The 20,937-nt window shown below is 35.5% G+C and overlaps 1 protein-coding gene across 11 annotated transcripts in view; it reads right to left on the bottom strand.

Annotated features, from left to right (window-relative positions):
* Positions 1-20,937, bottom strand: part of PCLO (piccolo presynaptic cytomatrix protein) — a 378,473-nt gene that overhangs the window by 218,772 nt on the left and 138,764 nt on the right. The window lies entirely within an intron of this gene.

Below are 20,937 nucleotides of genomic sequence, written 5' to 3'. Positions count from 1 at the left end.
GAGCAAGAGTCTAGCTGACCAGATCAGTTACTGATGTCTGCATTTGACCGAGTAAATCTCCTTCTGCTTGACCTGGAAGCAACTGCAACAAACAGATAAGGGAAAAATAAAAATGGCAATGAAATAAAGTTGAGGAATAAACTGGGTGCATAACTACCCCATAATCTGCTCTGGAGATTTATTCTTGATTGCAGTAACTACATGCAACCACCACTTGGACTTTCCTCTCTTTTTTACTTTTTCCTCTATCTTCAATGTCTTCCATTCACATTTGTGTATGCTCACTAACAGAAGATTTCAAGGATTGTGACTTTCTGAATAGGCACATCTTGGATACTTAACTGATAACGATAGTATAACACACTCACAAAGCTGCCAAACAATCCATTTAGGTTTGTGGTACATCCTAAGAAATTCTCTTCGGACTTCTTATTATCCTCTCAACTAGAACCTGCTAAAAATTAATACCCTGGCACCACAAATTGTACTATGTTATTCAATGAGAAGGTTTCAAAGAATATCCTCTAAAATTTAAAACCTTAAAGGTCTATTTTATAGAGGGGTAAAGCAAGCAGGAAGTCATTTCTAATGCCCTGAGGCTTTGGCTCCAAAAACCCTAAAGCACTCCTGGAACCTTGTCAACTGTTTTGTTCCTTCTTTTTCTCACAAATCAACTGTTAACAGAAGTAAGGTGTAAATACTGCAGGAGATCTCTGTAGTAGATTTATCAGAAAAGTTCAGAGGAAGGAGTGATTTTTCCCATACATGAAGAATTATCTGCTTTTTAATGCCTGTCACACCATTTTTGAGTTTAAAAGGTTTGGGACTATTTAATACTCCACTTTATTATGAACAGATGAGATGATACAGAATATGACAACATGAGGACGACCTACTTTCCCAAGTGATGACAACTCTGAAATTTTCATGTCCTTATATGATTTCAAAATACATCCCAGTACCTTCAGTTCTCTGAAAAGGAATATAAACTTTTTTTTTTTTAATATATATCTGCAAAAGGAACAGATTCTGAGATTGTAACTCCTTCAGGCAAGCACGTTTTGGGGTATCGTTCTTGCGGTGTCATAGTGAAGATGAATATGAATATCTAAGAATCTCCAGTTACTCCCACAATACAAAATCGTAATAACATTAACCTTTAACTGAGGTGGAATGATACCCTGTAAGCTTACTGGGTGCATGTTTTAATTAATCAATCTACAAAACTGAATTGAAGAAAGCTTGTTTGTGATCGATGTTTTATCATGGGAGAGTTAAAAATGTCTCCTCCATTAAAGTGGAACTTATTATGAAAATCTCCTTGATTTTTCATCTCTTCCAAAAATTCAAGAAAATATGTATCCTACTGTTGATTTCTTTGGTTCAAAATGAGAACATCTACCTTATATACATAGTATTTTATGGTTTTATCTTTACAAGAAATGTTACAGATTCTGTACTGCATTAATTTTCATATTCGTACTACCATTACTTATTTTCATATTTTCAGTTTGAACATCTGAAGAGTTAGGTACCTGGAATGGTATTTGCGTTTCCTGACAAAGTGTAGTATTCTTAAGTTTTTATCAGAATGCTTCCACAGCTAACTCCTGTCCTCCAGTAAAACTTATACAAGCAACCCACCCCTATCACCCAAGGCTGCTCTGTAAATGGTTCTGCAACTACAACATACCCTGTTTTTCCTGTGATGAACTCCATAAAAGGCAAGTGGATCCACAGATCCATCCTTACACCACAGTTTCATGCTGTGGCCTACATGCTTTACAGTGCAAGCTGTATTACTAATTCAGAGGCACTCATGATATTGGCTTAAAAATAACACCATTTTTAGAAACCGAGCAGCCAATCGAACAAACACAAACTAAGTTTCTTTCTATTTCCTTTGTAGTTGTTGAGCCTTTAAGATACTTTTGAACATTGCATTTTACAGCTGAATATGCATGAAAATCAGATATGCAGATCCTTCTGCCCTTGCACCTTAATGGAAATACCACCTTTATATTAAGCCATATTATAGTGTATATTAAAATATACACATTATAGGATATATTTTTAATTATATATTAATATTTATTATATATTATACTCCAATCCATAAAGTCATCTCAGTATGTTTTCAACATTATTATGATAACTCATTTTCCACTCAGTAAAAACCCTAGTGATTCAATATTTACTTCAACAATAAGAAGATAATAAATTCCTTAGTAATTATATTTCAGCACATATCCGATAACCACTGTCAGATGTCCAGTTGTTGCGATGACATTCTCAGGTTCTTTTAAGCAGATTTCCAATTAGCTGACTAAAACAATTTGCATTTACTTGCATCCATGACAAATGAACATGCCATTGTGGGTTAATTAAACAGTATATGACCTCCATTTCCATTATTATTAATTTGCTTTAGCAGTGTGATTGTAAATTGTTCCATTTAGATCATAAAAGCCAACAAAATCCCAGGCTAGGTTAGTGTTTGAAGTAATAATTTTATAGTAAATACAGTTTTTAGCAACTGGTTGTTTACAAACTAATTTACTCTGAGCTTTAAAAATGTTAGGTTACTGTTATCCTTTTCAGCTGTTTGTAGATGTTTAATAGCCCTAGTATACCCTTTGTACTCTTTTTCTTTATTATTACAGACTCGAAGAATAATTGTTTTCTGAACCTTCTAGCAGCTGAATCACTATTACCCCCCACAATGGCTCAGCAGAGAGTGTGAATATCCCTAAAGCATCATTGCTATTATTTGTTCTGAACTGACAAAATGCTTAGTGTCATGACACTAAAACGACAAACACTTCCATCCCCTGAAGAATTCGTGGTCTGTTCAACCTTTTGTTCAATGTTGACCTCTTATAGAGAGTCTAGACGAAAACAGTTGCTGTTAAATTGCTGCTTAACTATGGTACAAGGTTAGTTGAATTCTGTAGTAAAAAAGCGAACTATTTGTAATGCCTCAGGGTCCCTAGTGCTTAGGGATCTTTTAGCACATTTCAGAATCTATATTTAATGAAAAGCTACAAGTATAGCGCCTTTTTATCTGAACCTTAATAGACGCTATTAGCAAAAACTTCAATCACCCTCTGTGAAACCTTGCCTATCCTGGTCATCCCTGGTCAAAATACAGAGACAATCGGTATATATCATTATTCTGAAAAGTCCTTGTTTTGCATTTTGCTTGCTCTTCCAAACTGGATAATCCTCAAACTCACATATGTAGTTAACTTCAATAATTCGCTTTGCATAAACAATAATCACTGCTAAGACAGCTTGAAGATATAGACATAGCTGTCTTCTGCTCATGCTTAGTCTGTTACTGTAGGTCTTTTGAACGAAGAAAGATCTGCATGTTATTTCATGTGACTGCAGGGGGCAGAATGACAAAGTGAAATGTTAGGGAGCAGGACAGAAACAGTTATTTAAAGAACAGAAATTAGCATGGACTCCCAGGCCTATCCAGACTCATTTCATTCAAATTTTAACATTTAACTGAGAAGTTAAAGCTTTGAGATTGCCTACACAAATTCACTCTCTAGGCAATGGGACATTATCCCTAGATATTAACATCATTGCTGGGCTGACCATTGAACCTATTTCTCTCTCCTGATTACGGAGACAGCCTGGAGTAAACTATGCTGCAGATGAACCCCACTTCAAGGATGATGCATGTTATTTTCTAGTCTTGCTGGTAACCTACACTAACATTCAAAGACAAAGCTTTCTTGAAATGAAACCTGAAGTCAAGTACTAAACCCATAATCTGACACTTAAATAAATAGTCTAATTTTCAAAAGCTCTAAATATCTAGAATCACATCCATTGACTTCCATTTTCCAACATGTCTTTTGTTTGAATCTTACTTTCATAGCCACAGTGTGCATAATACATATCATCACTTGCGTTGAGTTTATTGTAGCTTAGCTTAATTGTTTGAGATTATTACCATTTATTATCATGTTGTGTCTAGTGTTTGCTCTCCATGTAACGAAAATATGAATCCTTTAGGTGCCCAAAGGTTTTGAAAATGAAGGGGAAAGGCAAACAAATAGGCCAACAAAAAGATAGGTGAGTAATTTTTAGTCAAGGAAAGAGTATATTCTCAAGTAAGACAGCACAGGTCCAGCAGAAAATGAAGGAAAATCACTTATCTGGCTTTGGAAAATGATATTAATTATTAACAACATGTACAGTAAGGAGGCTACATATAAGCATTTGCTGATATGCTTGCTGCTGCCATGGCAATAAAGAGGTAATAAAGCAACCAAAGGAAACAGATATTGCACTATTACCTCTGCACAAAATGATGGTGACTTTGTGTGGTAGAATATATGCCGAGAAGTGAGTACACTTTCTGGACACTTCATGAGCTCTTCCCAATGGATGATTTCTCCCTAAACAACTGAACCGAGACAGTGAAATGTTCACTGACACCCCTACCGGCAGATCAGGACAAAGGGTGGTAGGAAGAGATGGGAGACCACAGTAACAGAGTCACAGCTGCCACCTGCTTTCTCCATTTGCCACTAGCCCCACAGCACTGCTGGTTTTGTGACAAATGGGGCCAGAAAACCACTTATGCATTACATGTGGCCATTTCCACTTACACGAGGCAAATCACCCAGGTTGCTCCTAGACAACTGCTGTCTAAAGTTCAGGGAAAGGCGAAAGGAGAGATGAGGCACAGGTGGAAAAGAGGAAACCCAAGCTTTTTTTAGCAGGTTGGCTTCTGCATCCTTTGAGATTTATGCTGATTATGTCCCAAGATGAATATGGTAGACAAATATTACTAATACCATGCTAATCTTTCCTGAATGTCCTGCTCACCGATTTTAGCTTGCACTTTCCTGCCTAAATCTTTTGCCTTGTACTACCATACAACATGAAATTCTGGAAAGATTCTCTTAAAAAGGAATATGCCATTTGGTCAGCAAGGTAACCCTGTCAAAAACTGAAACTCAAAAAATGGGAGCATATCGTGTGCTTCCATAATTTAGCAGTTTATATTACCAAATGCATACTTGAGCGATTAAAATAAAACATTTTTCTTGGAAAGCATCAAGTCAACACTCATTAAAATTTCTTCTCAATATTTCATATAGAAATATGCTTGCAATCTGTTTAAAAGCAAAAGATGCTGTGATGCTACAGCATGGCTGAAAACAGATGTTTTCCTGGCCTTTAATGTGCAAATAAATCCTATATACTCCAGCAATCATATATAATAAAGCTGAGCTTACTTTCAAGAGACACCATGAGTACAATTATGCAAAGAAAGTAACAAAATTGTCTAAATCCATGCGAGTCGTCTGAAAACAGATGTTCTGCTAACTCTCCCCATGAGTAGTGAACATAGGAGGAAAGGACAGGTTTTGACTGCTAGCAGTTGAACAAACCAAAGCCAGTGAAACGTGAGGAATTAATTTTTCTCGCTCTTTAGTGTCATAACCCAGGAGTCGCATCCTGGAAGTCAGTAAGAGTAACAAGACTGCAGTGTATTAAGTTGAACTACGCAAGAGTCCATTTTCCTGATGGACTTGCAATGCCTGGCAACAGACCTAGGCATTACGCTGTTAGCTCATGCCAAGCTCCACGGCCAGGGTAAAAGCTCAAACCCACAGAGTCCAAGAACATGTTCATAGAGCAGAATGTTTTAAAATACTAATTTTATTTTTATTTTACGCTGAAATACTTATTTCTGTAAGACTGCCTAAGTTTTAATCAAAAGCCTTCAGCTATTTCTGATTATTTCCTCCCAGACAAAGTGCTTCCACTCTCGTGGAATGCTGCATTAATTACGAAAGATTATTTCTTATCATCTTGTATAAATCAATTTTTCACCTGACTGAAAACACACTCAACATTGCTGTAGTGACTACAAAGTTAAACAAGTATCTCCAGTAGTACATTTATCAAAAAGTATAGTGTCCCTTAAATATTCAGTCTCCTTGCTGTGGCACAGGAGCTGTGGCTCCTGTAGCTGTTCTTTCATTGTTCTTCACCGTCTCTAGAAAATAAAAGATCCTCTCTAAGTAACTGTAATACTTGCTCAGCTTCAATGTTAACTGCACAATACCTAGAAACATAGGGATGATTCAGGATTTCTCCTTGATGAGCAGTCAGAGGATCCCTCCCCACATCTTCAACCAACTGCTCGACTACATTACATTTTTCATGAAAAGGTCAAATAATTGATGATCTTACATTCATACATGTATAAATGTATACAGACACACAGACACTCACATAAATACACACAAACATATACATGTTCTTTATATGCAGAACATCACAGGGAGCTAAACAAACTCACTCAATATATTCATAGATTCTTATGGCCAGAAGGGGCCATTATTCTCATCACATTTTATCCTTTAAATGCCATAATCTGCCTAGTTTCACCAAAAGGATTCAATTTTCAATCTTAGAGCATTTCTTCTAAAAAAAACCCATCAAATTTGCAGGGGAGGAATATCCTCCATCTCTAAAGTGATTTGTTCCAATAATTACTCTAACTGTAAAAATCTTCTTACTTGTAGACTCCTAGACAACAGTAAGCAGACGCAAAGCTAGTGAAAATATCTGTTTTTAATTATATTTGGCTTTCTAAGGATCACATTAAAATTAAAAAAAAAGAAGTCCTTAAAGGAAACCTTGCATGCTGGCAAGACCAAAACGCATGTGACGTAAGTTCAATGCTTTTGTTGCTAAACATGATGCAACGTTACAGTCACTGTCTCTTTCAGAAAAATGAGTAACAAATATCTAGACTTAGTTTGTCATGAAAATAGCTTCCCTTTTAAGCTAGACAAGATTCTAAAGAAATAGGATAAATATATCTATACTTACCCCTAAATCACACAATTTCCATATATATATTAAATTATACCCATTGGTTTTGTTCCTTATATCAGATGTAAGACACCTTATTCTTGTGGATAACGTTTGATTTGTATCATGCCCACAAAGTCAGCAGAAACTGCACTGAAGCTTAACTTCTGTCTTGAAAGCATAGCCAGTCTTCAACCTTATTTTAAAAGGGCATTTGATTCCAAAAGTCCTTTCTACAAATTTTAGATATATTGCAACTTCTAGAAAACTTTTTCAAATATTTTACAGCATTTTTGGTCTAAAATGTTACTATGATCTAAGTTAATTGCTCTTTATTAACAGCTCTCTGTCCTCTCTGACATTGAAGTGACTCATTCTCTTCTTATTTTACTTTTAGTAAATGTGAGGTCTTATGTCTGTCATAGAAACTTACAAAACTTTCAACTCTCAATCACCTTAATATAAATAACAAATAATTAAAGAGGAACAACATTCATTGGAACTTCTTCCATGTTACCAGTATTTGTTTCTACATTATTCCCTGTGTGGACTAAAACTGTGAATTTATCAAATGTGTGGCTGTTATTCTGGATATGTTCATTTTATTTTCTCATTGAAAGTCAAATTTCAAGTCTTCAATTAATCTTGAAGTATTTGCTCAGCCCTGAAAACAACCTTTTAAAGACCCTGTTTACATCACAGTTAACATAACACGATGCAGTCTTCTAGGATGAGTGCTACTACTATCAAGCTTCTAATTAATTTAATTGTAGGCTCTGTATTAACTCAAGAACAAACATCTGGGGATAAAAATGATATAAAGTCAATAGCTTTCAGTTGCTTTGATGCAAAATCAAAATAAAAAAAAAATATATTTCTTCCTCCCTCAGGTTTTTTATTAGGTTTTTTCTTCTCACGTTCTCTCTTCCCCTCTCTCTACTCATGTGAGAAAAAAAAAAAAAAGACTAAGGAGGAAAGGAAAAGAGCAGTCAGAGGAGAAGTGGAACAAGAGAAGAGACATCTGGGTTAGATTTGAAAAGGACACGTGTAATTTTCCTGAGAAATAATCACTTCAGGAAAAAATATTATTTTTTAAATATGTTTAATGAAAAAATTGTGATCATCGCTGCTCTTTGGCTAGGACAGTCCAAATTCATGTAATGGAAATCAGGTGATTAAACTGAAGTAAGGTTCCTATCCAGAAACTTACCTGCATTGTTTCGTACAGAAATCCTAAGCATAATTTTTACAGGCATTTTTATGGTAATTTTATTGATCTTCAGAGATAGATCCATAATTTTCTGTTAATTAGTACGCCTCCACTCTCATCAGCATATTTATATAAGAATTGGTTTGAAAATAATTAAATGATAATATAATATATTAAAAAAAAAAGTAATGGAACAGACTTTGCTAGTTATCTCTAAATATCGTTAATTTTTCTAAAATTAGCACAGAGTTTCCAGTAGAAAAATAAGAGGAGGCAGCCTTTGGTAAAAATGTTCAAGAAAATGCTCTGGTTCTTAGCTTTAAAGTGCTTAAGCAATGTAGCTCATCTATTGACACCTCAATTCACAATTTATAAAAACAGGCATAGAACATTTTTGATAGGTTTGGTCTGCTTTTTTAGAGCAAAAGATCTTTGAGAGAGAAATTTGCTCTTATTTTTATGCACATATATAGTTTAAGCTAAGGATTCTAATTTATGTTCTAAAATAAATTTAAAAAAATCATATGTATCATGTACAATTAAAAAAAAATATCAAAATCAACTCAAATCAAAATAAACTTTTTGGTAAAGCAGACATCTGCTGAATAAAAATTCTATTATTCCACAGATCAGTGCTTGTTAAAAAACGGTAAATAAGTAATCACAGACAATATGAGCCTTTGTAAATATGTCTTATGGAAAGTGGCAGACATAAATGGATGAAGAGTGTATTATGGAGATCATAACTCCAGATGTAATGCACATGGAATTCAAATTTCATTCTAAAACATAACAGAAATCATAATATCCATATTATAGTCTGTACAATCAATTCCCAAGCTGTCAACACTACCATGATATACAACGTGCTGGTAAAAAGAACCATTTATGGGACTCTCTTGGAAAAGACATCTCTAGGCAATGAAGTGGAAAGTTCACATCTGTGTTCAAGGGCAGAACTGGAAGCCGTTTCCAGAGTACACAAGTGAATTTTTATACATCAAAGAGTTACAATGATGTCCTCCAATAATCTGCATTTAAAAGCCCGACTGGATGCAGTACTTCAGAAATACTCCCTTTTATGTCTTGATGACACTTTAATACAATCATTCTAATTATTCTACAAAGGCAGCTAAGCAGGTTCTTTTAAAGAGCTTGAATTTTTACTGCTGTGTTTTCAGCTTTTGTAGTATAAATTTATTTTCTTTGTTAAAATACAGTTAAAATACAGTACAGAGCAATAATTCCAATACCAAAGTGTTCCATTTACATTGGTGTAGGCAAATAAACAATTCTGTGCAAATAATTATTTCAATAGAGTTTTCATTCCATAGTTTTGCATAGGAAGTTACATCCTAACCCCAAAACCTTGCCAGAGTCTTGAAAATCACCATTCATGACCCTGTAAAAGGGATATTACTATTGGTTGAATGAGCTATTACTAAAATTTGAAGAATATATGTAAGCATGTTGCTACTCCTCTCCTGTATTGAATCTTCTCAAATTTCAGTTGTCAGTGCCAGAGCTTAAAAAGCGAAAACTTTATGAGCTGGCAGAATTTTAGTTAAGTACAGAAAGGTTTGAGAAAGTGTTTATGTAGCTATTGACTATCTTCAATTCAATCGATACTCTTATAATACTCATTTTAAAACATGCAGAATAATAATCAAAATATTCAAAAATTATAGCAACTCATAACCTAGATATTCAAATAACTGAAATATAGAAAACAAACAACAAAAAAAAATTAAGAAGTCTTTTTTTGCTTCTGAGTCTTGCCAGGCAACATGTTAAATAAATACCGCATTATAGGCAAATAACAGAATAGAAAAAATCAGTTTATGGAGTCAATATTTTGCATTAAGTGCAAAAACCCTGACCTTTAAATCACATGACCTTACACTTTAAACTGTATTTCAGTTAGTTCACCTGTTTAACAAATCTGAAAGATTCACTTCAGTTGTTTTTATCACTGGCTTACCTAAATCTCTCTGAATACAGGACAGAGGTTACCCAAACGTTGCTTAGGAGTGGCTTTGCAAGTAGAGTATTGCTATGAATAATCAGTGATAAAGGTCATTAGTGATAACTCACAGCAGTAGGAAATAAAAGCCATAGCTGCAATAAAACTGAGTATTTTAGGATACAGAGCTAGATAATTCAGGAAAAGACTGTTCTGAAATGAAGGAGTCAGAAGACAATTGAATGATTTTTTCTGGTTTTACGTAAATGGATTCATGCACTCAATCAACTGGTTTAACAAGCGCAAACAAAAGTATGAACTGTTCTAAGAAGTGAACAAAAATCTGAATAAAACAGTAAAACTCAACAATTACAAAAGTAAGGGAAATCACACTGTACCACGAGGCACGATCTGACAGGATGGAGGCTCAGAAACAGACATCAGTTGGAATAAATCGGGAACTGAACTGCTGGAGAAGGAAGTACAGCAAAAACCCAAAGCCCTTGGACAGCTCCAAGTTAAAAAAACCACCACCTTTTACTCTCATTCCATCACTAAAGATCCTACTCAGAAAAACGCTGATTTAGAAAAGGGGGGACTGAGGAAGAGAGTGCTGCTCTGTTTGCTAAGCCTTCATGCTCCGGTAAGTAATTTGTTTAATACAACATGTCAGCAGTAACTATGGTAACAACACACTTTAAGGAGAAAAAAAAAAAAAAAACCCCGACATCTGTAGGACTGGCTCATCTGCTTTTAGAGCTCCCTCTCTAAAACCTGATGAGCCCTGTAGGAAGTTGCATGTTTACTCGTCAGATTTTAAAAGCATGCCATTGTGAACCTGCTGTAAAAGCTTACTGCCTGCCAAACCATGGGGTTGAAAGCATGTGCAAAAATAATTTTTAGGCCCTTCATCTTAATATGAATCAGTATTAATCAGTGTGTTAGAAAGGTAAATCCATTTCATGAAAAGGACTGTCCAAAGGGTCTATGTTGGACAGCTTCTCATGCCACCAGTCACAAACTCATGGCATTTTCAGAATTCTTGGAGATACGACAATACTCTATGTCCTACCTTGGCTAAGGAAGAAAGACTATAAGTAAATGAAGGACTTCATGAAAGGTTTGGAAAATACTGAATATCACGCAGTACTTCCAACTCAGGCTACTTTTCTTAAATGTCACTCATCAATGTGAAGGCAGTTTATATTTGCTGCCCAAAACCACCCACCACCCTTCTCTCAAGCTGGTGCAGGATGGTGCTACTTGGTTTAAGTTCTCTGTGATTAGCTGGGGAGGAGTGTCATCTTCGTACACACACCCTTCGAACAATGAACGGCTTGAAATATTTTTGAAATGATTTCTTGTGAAAAGCAGTGCACGATCACAGCACACTGTTATAAAGCGTGCACATCTGTAATCAAACACTAAGAGACGGCTAAGTGACCATGCAGAAAATTCACTGTACAATGAAGCAGACCTTGGGAACCTGGAAAATGGCATTTGAGGACAACAGTGAGATGGCATTTTAGGAAGCTCAGAGTTCTGATATATTTTATACTATCCTCTGTTCTCATTACAGTCTGACAATTGTCCCCAGAACAAATTAAGTTTGTGATATTTTCTATTCTCATTACAATCTATGTGACAAGAATGCATTATGTTTGCCATTTTCCATCCCTTTCACAATCATTGTCATAAGAATAAATTGTTTCAGCATTTATGGCTGACAGAATATCACTCTGTGCACAGACGAACCAGACAGATAGATAAACAGTATCTGACTTTAATCTCCCATTTACCGGTGAGGTTCAAGAGTGTCATCAGTAAAAATAAGCCCTTTGTGAATTTATATAAATATAATGTTAGATATAAGTAAACACGAGGCTAATCTATGGAGTTCAGGTACAAAATAAAACAGAGAATCTGGGGCAGCAACAGATGAAGTGGGAGTAAATAATATTTCTCTCCCTCCTCTTTACTCTTTTCATCTGATCTAGACCATTTATTATGAATTCTGCTCGGTTTCCGCAGACCTAATTCATCTTTTCTGAAGGATCCCTTGCACTCCAGACTCCAGATCACTTTTTCTGCTGTCCTACGTGGCTGATGATGTGTTACATTAAGGCAGTTTGCTCACTTCAGGATGTCAAAGTCGTGTCCAGACTTTAATTCATAATCCTCATATGAAAAAGCTAAGTATTAGTATAGCTTTCTGGGGAATAATCAAAATAATTTGAGAGACTATGATTATTTTTGACTAACTAGCGAAGAGAGAGACAAACCCATAACTGGCCACTAGCTCAGCATCTGTATTTCCTCTTCCTCAGTACTCACAATAATATTAAGGAAATCAATTTTATCTTTTAGTAGAAAAGGAAAACAAAAAGGAAAATGAAACGTGCCAATAATTCAGTAAATTCTATGAACTCCTGTTTTCTATGGTATTCCTGAAAGTGTCATATAGGAATATAGAGATCATTTGTCACCTAGGAATACAATTTTTACTTATCTCTTTTTTAATGCTGTATAGGGAAAGTGTGGAGATTCTGAATAACAGGGTTAAAGACAGAGTTCGCACAAACTCCGGTTGGTTTTGGAAAAATATTGCAATATAATGATTACTCACGCTTACATTACTTACACATACACACAAACACACACACGCGCGCGTGCACACAGACACACAAACACACACACCCCACAAAGCTCTAGATGCAAAACAGCATTAAATCTTGATATGGTAAGTGCATTTATTGACTTACGTAATACACATGTAAGAGAGAAACACAGTGGTGACTGTAGCTACGCTCAAAACCCATGGACTTGTTTCAATGTACATCAGTAATTGCACTTGGAAAGAATGTCAATAAATAATGGCAGGCATCTTAAAATTATATTTCCCACAAAACTCATCTGAACCATTAGTTAAAGAATCACTTTGATTGATGGTAGGTCTGTTGAAGATCACCCTAAGCAGGCCACTTAAAATTAAGACTTACAGAAGGTGCTCTAAGTTAATGAAATTGTCTCCTGTGCAGAACCTGTGAACTCTAAGATTACTTAAACTGCAGAAGGGTCAATAACTGTTCCTTGAACACAGAGCACTGTAACTGAATCAATTTGATTTGATCAGCCTACAGCAGCTCAATAAAAGCTCTGAAATGCTTTGCAAGTGTGTATGTGTGCGTGTGCATGTGAGTACATGCAAACTTTAAGTCTCTCAATCTGTAGACTGCAGGTATTCCCTTCAAAAGCCACCCAACCTTTATGAAAAAAATGAAATTCATATTTTTTATGTCTGGAGGCACCACAATCTTATTGATACTTATGTAATAAGAACTGGAACCACTTGAATTTGTAAATGATTAATTCTGCAGATCCCACTTTAATATTGAATGGAAAAGATGGCAGAATAAAGGAATATGGAAGTCCTAGAAAGACAGCCTTTGAAGGCTGCCTACCGTGTCTTCTGGGAAATGTAAAAAAGAATGAAGACGAGACACAGAACTGTGTATCTATCTAGCTCCCCCTCTTAGTATCTTCAAGTATATAAACATTATCTCATATTTGGATGGATAATAAACAGTACACAGGTAGAAGAGTCAGATGGATGGTACTGGGACATTAACCTCATCTGACTTCAAACCTCTAAAAAGACTATATTGATATACTGGTATATTAGCTACTTACACTGAACTTCTTCTACAGTCTATGCAAAGAAACGTACACCTCAGAAACACAACTCATTATCTTATTTATCTTTCTTAAAATTAGTTGAAAGACAGGCCTAAAATACGTTACAGGGACAATAAGATTTGCATCTTGCTGAGCCATTACATCACTGCATCTCAAGAGCGGTACAACTCAGGTTGTTTTGTGCCATGAATCTCCCTTCAGGGCAGGTCTCCATGGCAACATCTACAAATAAATGGGTCAGGGCCTGTTCTCCATCACTGAGGTCACCTGGCACACACAGCACAGCTCACATCTGTATGGCTTTACTCCCCTCCCTCCCCAGACAGACTTCACCTAAAAAGGGAATGGCCTAACCCACAGTGTCTATTGGGAATATTTTGCATGGTATTACTCAAATTATGAGCAAAGGTTGCCTGGGAGTGTGAAAGGTGGCAGAGGCTAAAGCCATGCCAGGGAGCCTGCTAAAAATAAACTGCATGGCCAGTTTCAGGCTTGCTCTACAGCTCGTGTGTAGCGCCCTACATTGGCATACCTTGGGCGTAGCTTACGGTCTCATTACCTCCACTACGTGCAAACAGAGCATCTCAATACATCTAATAACATTCTTTGAACCTTTTAATTAAGTATTGCAGTGTATTCAGGTGAAACTTATGTGTTGAAACACTGGACTATCTTTGAGAAAGAAATTGTTATTTCTGACAAGCTTTAGCACCGTAATTGAGAATAAAAACAGGATTTTCCCTTCTGATTGAACAACATAGAGTTTGCTCCTGAATGGACACCAAATGAATTCACCCAATATTTTATTTGGCACAAGTTAATGTTAAGGTCTAGAATAGCATAAGGTAAATGACCTTGCACCACGGAGTAACTCTTCAGAGAGGCAGAGAGAGTACTCATATGGTCACAGTTTTCTGTAACACACTGCACTACAGTATGTGGATATTATTCTTTTGCCTGATAAGCTTTATTCTGGAGTTGTGTTCATTAGACATAACTTGCAAATTATCATGTATAACATAAATCAATTAATACTATTGATTATGTATATGAAATTACAAGTGTTGAATCACAGACCAGTGGAGTTGAGCTGCTAGAAGAAGGGAAAAGAAATGCATTTTCTTTCAAGTTCTATCTGACTTCAACTGGAAAAAATATTCTTCTAATGGACAGGACACAGATCTGTCTTCTAACTTTTCACTACAGAAATTAAATAACATTTTTGTAGCATGCACAGATATGTGTGTATTTGTGAAAGAGCATATCTACAGGAATGCGTGTGACACATTTGTTGATAATCTTAGCAGTGAGCCGAACTAAACAGATTAGAGCCTTAGTTTTCAGAAAGGATAGAGAAATATTGGGGTAGAACTGCAGGAAAATGTCACTGTGGTAACAATTTACTGTTTATAGAGAACGCTTAATTTCCCATGAAGTTCAGTTACATTTTTTTGAAATATCACTGTCAAGTCCAGTTTCAATGTAAAAAAGGAATGAAATCTGAGGGTTCATATACGTAAGACAAACATCACTTTAATTCTATTACTTACATTTTTTTAAAAATTTCTATTAGTCATTTTTATTTTCTTCTACAACCTAAAGACTTATAGCCTTTGCTCAGTTTTATCAATGTTCTCTCAGTAATGGGATGAAGTACAAAAGAAATTTTTCTGTCCTTTTAAAAATAAGGAAAGGGGTACTAAACATAGCACTTCTGGACAGGTCTGGAAATACTACATGCTTTCCATGGGATTGAGCATCTTGACAGAAAACCGTAATCCTTACATGGAAAAACAATGAATCATATTGAACTGCATATGTACTGGGAAAGAACTGCTGGTTGTAAGAGATCCTAAGACCTACAATTCTACATTACTCTTTCATCTCCACAAGTCTTTTATAGTCTCTTAGATTGTTATATCCAGGTTCCGATATCCATCTATACACTCTACAATCTGAAATAATAGTTTATGATGCAATCTTGCAATACTTTCCCAGAGCAACTTCATCAACAGTCTGCAATTTGATCAGCAAGCTACCTCATTTAAATTCATGAGTTTGTTTTGCACCTATATTTTTCAAACAAAAATGATACAGATTTGTAGAACAGTGATCAAGGGTCTCATTCAGAAATGTGTCAAGGCATCCCAAGAACCTTCCGATCCCATTTCACAGCAGCCAACTAAAGTTCTTAACTGAAAATTATTTTTAGTCTAGATTATTTCCAAACCGAGCCTGTGGATTGCTTAACACAGTATTTTGTCTCTAACAGTAGATAATACCCAACACTTCAAAAAGAGGTGAGAAGATCATCTACTGACTTCTCACTGCAGGTTAGTTGAAACCCTGAAACATCCAGATTGAATTGATCTCTATTTTTCATTGGTAATTACTGGAATTCTTAGATTTTCTTGTTGTTTTATGACTGTTTTAACACTTTTTAATTATATTAAGATTTGCTCTTGTCAGCATTCTCTCATTAAATACACATCACTGAATTTGGCCTAAATTTAGATTTAGATATATATTTAATGAGAGAATGAGAGAAGCAGCACATAAGAAATATAAATCATGTTGCTTAGTTTAACACTGTTAAGACATGAGTCCTTGTATGAATAGAGAAGAAAACCTACACCAAACCTATATTTACAGTTTCTATTAGAAGAAAATTCTGCACGCAGAAAAAAAAAAAAAAGAAGAAAATAAATATAGTAGTGATACCTTCATACAATTTGGAAATCTCAAATCTGTTATCACTAGTGAAGAATGTAATAAAACAAGTGACTAAACACTTTAAAATATCAAGTACTACCTGTGAGATTTTAAAAACACTACAATGCGGGGAAAATAGAGGTCTGAACAAGTAAAAAGAAAGTATCTGTGTTCTAATTTCTAGATGATATTTTAAATAGTTTTTTAATTCTCTATTAATTTTATTAGCTTATATGGGAAAATTTAGAAGAAAATTTACAAAGATTTTAATTTGCCTTTCTCAGAAGTGTTCATGTATTACTGAGATTCAACGGGCCTTCAACCTCAGAGCAAATCTGTGCACAGGTCATTTCTATTAGATGGAGATTTTATTTTATTATTGTTTTTTGCTCACTCTTCTAGGACAGCAGCCTTCTTGACAATATGCTGGCTTGTCAAGTTAGACATAGTTCAATGAACTGAAGTCCAGAGAATCAACTTATCTTTTGTATCAGAGTTGACTCCGATTTAAGGTGAAAATCAAGTAAATTTTACAAGTATAATCAGGTACAGGCAGGCATCAAATTGTTCTATGTGTCATTACAATTAGTACAACTATAGGCACAAGTAAACTTAAGAAGTTAGTTAAAAGTTATAACCAAAAAATGGCCATATTTGCTTTCTCTACCATCTAACTCCCTTTTGTCTTGATCAAATTTTGCTATATATCACAATTTTTCTACAAAAAATAATAAGCACTGAAAACACTTGGATATGTATTTTTTGGCCTGTCTCTCATGTATACAAAGGACAATGTGCATGTACAAATCCCATTACAAATTAGAGCTAAACTAGTACATTTCAATAACACAAAAATTACAGACACAGGTACTATTCATAGCATTCAAAATCAAAGTTGCATCTGAACAAATGGAAAGTGTGATTAGGCCCTGTTGAAACCAGTTTGGTACCCAGACTGCGTATTGTCTTTCTGATAGAGTGTATTGAATTGTTTTATGCATGACATGTCACAAAATGCAATTTCCCAGTAATTAATAGAAACAGACCCTTCAGCTTCAATAGGAAGCACTCCAAAGACTTGACTGGATTCTAGGGAGAGATTAATGTTTATCACTTGCTTTGTTATCGCTCAGACAAGTGTTAAGTTTTTGCTTTTTCTTACCCCTATGGAAAGCGGCTGACAGAAGCAGGATTTCATTGTCTGGTTCACCATCTGCATTCTGCCTTTAATGAAGCTTGAAAGAGTAATTCACACATTTTTCTTGCTGTTGAGATAAGGTCAGAAGAAATCACTTTGGCCTGGAGAAACTTTTCCTTGTTCACTTCTGCATGAGGTAAATTAGACCTTGCTAAGTTTTATGTGAGGCACATAAGAAGTAGAATCACTGCCCTGTTTATGGATGTGCACATTCCTTGCGTCACTCTGTAACATATTCCCACCTGAATCATTTCAATGTTAGATCACAATCCATGTACTCATTGACACCAACACAGTCCTAAAGGGGTAAAAGAACTGGTTCTGTCCTTCTCTAGTTTCAATGGTTCAAAAGAGAGAAATTCTGTGCACCATACAATTTTCATAAATAACTGTCAGGATTTACTCTAAATGGTCAAGGAATGACTATGTATTAAAGCAGACTGATGTTTTAGGAGTAAGTGGCTTCTTCAATTTTTAATGAAATTACTACGATATTTTCTTACTGTTAGGTGGTATGATGTAGTCTTTCAGAGCCTCCCCTGTGGATTTGGATTTAAAAGCTCCATATGATGATGCCAAAAAGAGTACTGAAAACATAACTTGCAGAATAGCACTTCTGCTTGGAAAATTGGAATTCTACATATTCAAAGTTGGGAAAGAACAAGAAAACTCATTGACTTCAGTTTTAAAGCACCTTTGCCAGAAAATATCTCATTGAGAATTTCCAGTGAAGTTATCTTTTTATTCAAAAATGCTTATTCAACAAGCCTAAAATTACCTGGGAAAGCATATCACCCTTGACAAAGTGTTCTCAGACTTATCAAGGCTGGACAATAGACTAATGGCTAGGGTGTTCCCAGAGATCCAGAAACGAGATATGGAGCTATCTGAGATATCAAAGAGCTATGTTTACATTTTTGATTTAATGTATGGTTAATTATTTAATGAAGTTATAATCTTCCAAACTGAGAAATGAAAGTAAGCCACTTAAAGCTACCACTCAAGAAATGCAAAGAATAAACCTTTAGCTGAATCACATAGGGAATAAATATGAAACTGTCTCTTCCAAAGCGCTCCACAATCTCTGACCTGGAAATATTTTGTAAATGTCAAGAGATTATGGTAGTAGAAAATAATTTCCTTCCTAGTTCTAACAGGAACCTCTCTATAATGCTTTTAGTCATATCTGAAGTTTGAAATGTTTGTGTTCCTATGGAGTAGTTTTTTATAATTATTGCCAAGACGTAATCTCACTTTCTTGTTCAGCCAGCATTCAGAAAACGTTAACTCACTTCCACTCTAGAGAACTTATTTGATGTTTATTTAAGCAGTTAATTTAATTCAGCAACATTTTCATTAAAGATGAAGTCCTTAGACAGTCTCTCTCTCACTCACATGCACAGAAAGCAAGAGGAAGAAAATAGTGAAAGCAAGAGATAAGTGCACTCAGAATTTCTATTTCCAGAAGTCTGTTATGAAAGATACTGATTAATCTCACGTGTCCAAAGTGACAGTCAATGTGCAAAGACACGACCGCTTAACATTGATAGAAGCTGTCAAACAAGAGGACACTTAAGTAATCTTTTTGAGGTGCTCAGAGATTAACAGACAAAATGAAGCATGGGGATGGAAAATGTGAGTGTTCCTATAAAGTAGCTCCATCTGAGTGCTTCTTTTATCTGGGGAAAATGCCTTGACGTAAATAATGCTACGACAGTTTTTTCATCCTGCTAGAAAGTCAACAATGAACAAAACATAAATGTAGGACTGCAAGATATTGTCCTGTACAGTGGGAAGTCTTTTTACTTAAAAAGCATACACAAACACAGCCTCTGAACCACAAAGACATTGTAGTGAATGTGAGACCTTAACTTGCCTGAAACCAAGAGAAAAGCAGAGGAATCTGACCTGGGATTGGGACACCTAAATCTTGCTTTTTTCATGTGTCAAGGGTGAGATTCAGCTGCTTAAACCTGGCGATCGCTGCCATTTCATATGCCTTAGTGTATCCTGCCTAATCTCTGCCTAACCATTTTAAATACTCTGTAATATCCAAGATACCAAAATGGATCCGGGAGACCTGTCCCTTCTGGACTGCAAGCTCGAGGCAAGGAATGGCACTCCTATGTGCTTGAAATGGCTATGTTTACTTACCTGAATCCTACTCGCATTTTCTGAGCTCCCATCAAAAAGAATTCATCCTAAAACAGATGATTAATGGCATCTTTCTAGGTTAGCTAAACGTCTCTGTAGGCTCCATTAACAGTACTGAGTGGATCTCCTTTTACTGTAACAGGAGCCTGGATCCTTAACTGTAATACTTACTTGTAGGCAACTAAAACTAGAGGTAGTAATTTTTAGTTCCTACCAAATGTCTCAGAAGCTACAGTGTGCCCCAGGAAGAGAGCAGGAAAACGTGAAAGCTGATCCAATGTCCTAAGCTCCTGCCACTTCTCTAGTGAACTTTGTATTAAATCCACTGTAGTATAACCTGTGATTTCAAACTCTTTTTAAACATTGCATAAAATTCACAATAATCCTAAGAAATTTAAAAGTTTAAATATAATTTTAAATAAATAGGAGACAGCAATGTTCCTGCAAACGACGACAGAAAATATGTGGCAAATGTAAAATGCAGTCTCACAGCTCACACTAGTCCTTGCTCTAACAACTAGCTACATTTCCTCTTCAATTTCTATTAGTTAAGAAGTAGTGAAAAACTTGTTAGAAACACTGCAAGTTATAGACGGAAGCTCCTACAAGTATTTATATGGACTCACATACATCAGTGATCATAATTAGGTTACAGTGCTTAACAAGCACTCATTAGATAAGCTAGTGTAACTGTCAGTGCACGCACTTCCAGCTCACTCCATTGCAAATTAAAACACATTAGTTTATTGAGCTTACACTACTTCTACTGTTTAGGTTAATGCATTTTAACTCAAAATGAGGATGAGCTGAGAGTATAGTTACAAGCCATCAAGTTACTGTGACTTAAGAGTTTCCAGTCTAGTCACAGCAGCTGACTAAATGTTCGTTTCCATTCTGCTTAAATTTTAAAATGTGCTGCATTTATAGGATTTAAGTTAATATATTTTATTTCACATTTGTATCAAATTAAGTTGGCTTATCATCAGTTAATGCTGCTCAGATGACAAGAGATAACTCCTTCAAATGTGATACAAATTGCTTTGCAATCATTTAACAGCGGACATTTAACATGGGCAGATACCATAGCCCAGCCGACAAGCCGCAGCTTGTCAAGCTTCTACAGCTCAGCTCATATTTGATCATGTGCTTTAG

Source organism: Struthio camelus, chromosome 1 (assembly GCF_040807025.1).
Source record: "Struthio camelus isolate bStrCam1 chromosome 1, bStrCam1.hap1, whole genome shotgun sequence".
Classification (NCBI taxonomy): domain Eukaryota; kingdom Metazoa; phylum Chordata; class Aves; order Struthioniformes; family Struthionidae; genus Struthio; species Struthio camelus.
Note: the sequence above shows the minus strand (reverse complement) of the source record. Positions and strands in the feature narration are given on the sequence as shown.